This window comes from Leucoraja erinacea, unplaced genomic scaffold (assembly GCF_028641065.1).
Source record: "Leucoraja erinacea ecotype New England unplaced genomic scaffold, Leri_hhj_1 Leri_898S, whole genome shotgun sequence".
Taxonomy (NCBI): domain Eukaryota; kingdom Metazoa; phylum Chordata; class Chondrichthyes; order Rajiformes; family Rajidae; genus Leucoraja; species Leucoraja erinaceus.
In genome coordinates this window covers 37,501-40,000 of record NW_026576837.1, presented here as the reverse complement: position 1 = coordinate 40,000, position 2,500 = coordinate 37,501, and the positions used below count along the sequence as shown (strand labels likewise).

At 48.8% G+C, this 2,500-nt stretch overlaps 1 protein-coding gene across 1 annotated transcript in view; it reads right to left on the bottom strand.

The window, feature by feature from the left end:
• LOC129694998 (plasminogen activator inhibitor 1-like) overlaps nucleotides 1–2,500 on the bottom strand; it is a 23,514-nt gene that overhangs the window by 16,362 nt on the left and 4,652 nt on the right. The window lies entirely within an intron of this gene.

The following is a 2,500-nucleotide window of genomic DNA, read 5'->3' as shown; positions in this document are numbered from 1 at the left end:
TTCACTGCCTGCTGTACCAGAAACATCGCCCATTCCTTCTCTCCAGAGACGCTCCCTGTCCCGCTGAGTTACTCCAGCATTTTGCGATCATCTTTGGGTCCACTGGTGCAACTCAGTCTGGGCCACTTGGGGCTTAGTTTGACGATACATCTTGCCAGCTGCCACCACTGGAGGCCCTCAGTGAGCTACCTACGAAGGCAACTCAGAGAGAAGGAACTGCAGATGCTGGTTTAAGCCGGGAAAAGACACAAAGTGCTGGAGTAACTCAGCGGGACGGGCAGCATCTCTGGAGAGAAGGAGTGGGTTGAGACCCTTCTTCAGACTGAGAGGCACTGGGTCACAGTCGAAACAGGCTCCACTTGTTAGTTGCCCCGTCTACACTAGTCCCACATGCTTGCATTTGGCCCATATCCATAGACAATAGACAATAGACAATAGGTGCAGGAGTTGAGGCCATTCGGCCCCTTCGAGCCAGCACCGCCATTCAATGTGATCACGGCTGATCATCCCCAATCAGTTCCCCGTTCCTGCCTCCTCCCCATATCATAGAAACATAGAAAATAGGTGCAGGTAGCAGTGTGGAATGAGCTTCCAGTGGAAGTGGTGGAGGCAGGTTCCAGGTTTGATTTTATCATTTAAAAATAAATTGGATAGGTATATGGACGGGAAAGGAATGGAGGGTTAGAAACATAGAAACATAGACAATAGGTGCAGGAGTAGAGGCCATTCGGCCCTTCGAGCCTGCACCATTCGCCATTCAATATGATCATGGCTGATCATCCAACTCAGTATCCTGTACCTGCCTTCTCTCCATACCCCCTGATCCCTTTAGCCACAAGGGCCACATCTAACTCCCTCTTAAATATAGCCAATGAACTGTGTGGCCTCAACTACCTTCTGTGGCAGAGAATTCCACAGATTCACCACTCTCTGTGTGTGAAAAAAAAAATGTTTTTCTCATCTCGGTCCTAAAAGACTTCCCCCTTATCCTTAAACTGTGTGTGTGTGTGGCCCCTTGTTCTGGACTTCCCCAACATCGGGAACAATCTTCCTGCATCTAGCCTGTCCAACCCCTTAAGAATTTTGTACGTTTCTATAAGATCCCCCCCTCGATCTTCTAAATTCTAGCGAGTACAAGCCGAGTCTATCCAGTCTTTCTTCATATGAAAGTCCTGACATCCCAGGAATCAGTCTGGTGAACCTTCTCTGTACTCCCTCTATGGCAAGAATGTCCTTCCTCAGATTAGGAGACCAAAACTGTACGCAATACTCCAGGTGTGGTCTCACCAAGACCCTGTACAACTGCAGTAGAACCTCCCTGCTCCTAGACTCAAATCCTCTATGGCAAGAATGTCCTTCCTCAGATTAGGAGACCAAAACTGTACGCAATACTCCAGGTGTGGTCTCACCAAGACCCTGTACAACTGCACAGTAGAACCTCCCTGCTCCTACACTCAAATCCTCTAGGGCAAGAATGTCCTTCCTCAGATTAGGAGACCAAAACTGTACGCAATACTCCAGGTGTGGTCTCACCAAGACCCTGTACAACTGCACAGTAGAACCTCCCTGCTCCTAGACTCAAATCCTCTAGGGCAAGAGTGTTTGGTGAATTAACTACCTCAAGCCTTGCGTTTATTCACCATTGTAAGTTAATTTTGAATCATCAGCCTCTAAACACAAAACTCAGACAGCAGCTTCCTCAGGAGACTTGAATACAGGTCCGTTACACCTGGTGGCGTGTGAGTAAGGGTGTGTGTGTGTGTGTGTGTGTGTGTGTGTGTGTGTGTGTTCAAACAGGGAGTCTGCTGACTAATTCATCCTTGAGGGATAGCATCTGCCTGTTGCAACATCATGTGCTGAATGCACACAGACATGCCCACAGTGGCCTTTCCTGCATGAAGCATGACTCCAGCCAGTAACTCAGACAGGCGGAGCGGGAGGGGGAGAGAGAGAGAGAGAGAGTGTGTGTGTGTGAGAGGGAGAAATGGAGAGAGAGAGAGATGGAGAGAGAAAAGGAGAGAGGGAGGGAGGGAGAGAGAGAGTGAGAGAGAGTGTGAGAGAGAGAGAGAGAGGGAGTGAGAGTGTGTGAGAGAGAGAGAAATGGAGAGAGAAAAGGAGAGTGTGAGAGAGGGAGAGGGGAGGGAGAGAGAGAGTGAGAGAGAGGGGGAGAGAGAGAGGGAGAGAGAGAGAGAGAGAGAGAGAGAGAGAGAGAGAGAGAGGGGGGGAGAGAGAGAGAGAGAGAGAGAGAGAGAGAGAGAGAGAGAGAGAGAGAGAGAGTGAGAGAGAGAGAGAGAGAAAGAGAGAGAGAGAGAGATGGAGAGAGAGAGAGAGAGAGAGAAAAGGAGAGAGAGAGAGAGAGAGAGAGAGAGAGAGAGAGAGAGAGAGAGAGAGTAGAGTAGATTAGATTAGATTAGATTAGACTTTATTAATCCCCTTATTCAGGGGAAATGCAGATGTCCTTGCAGCAGACGAATAAAAATACACCATAGCATTCGAGAAG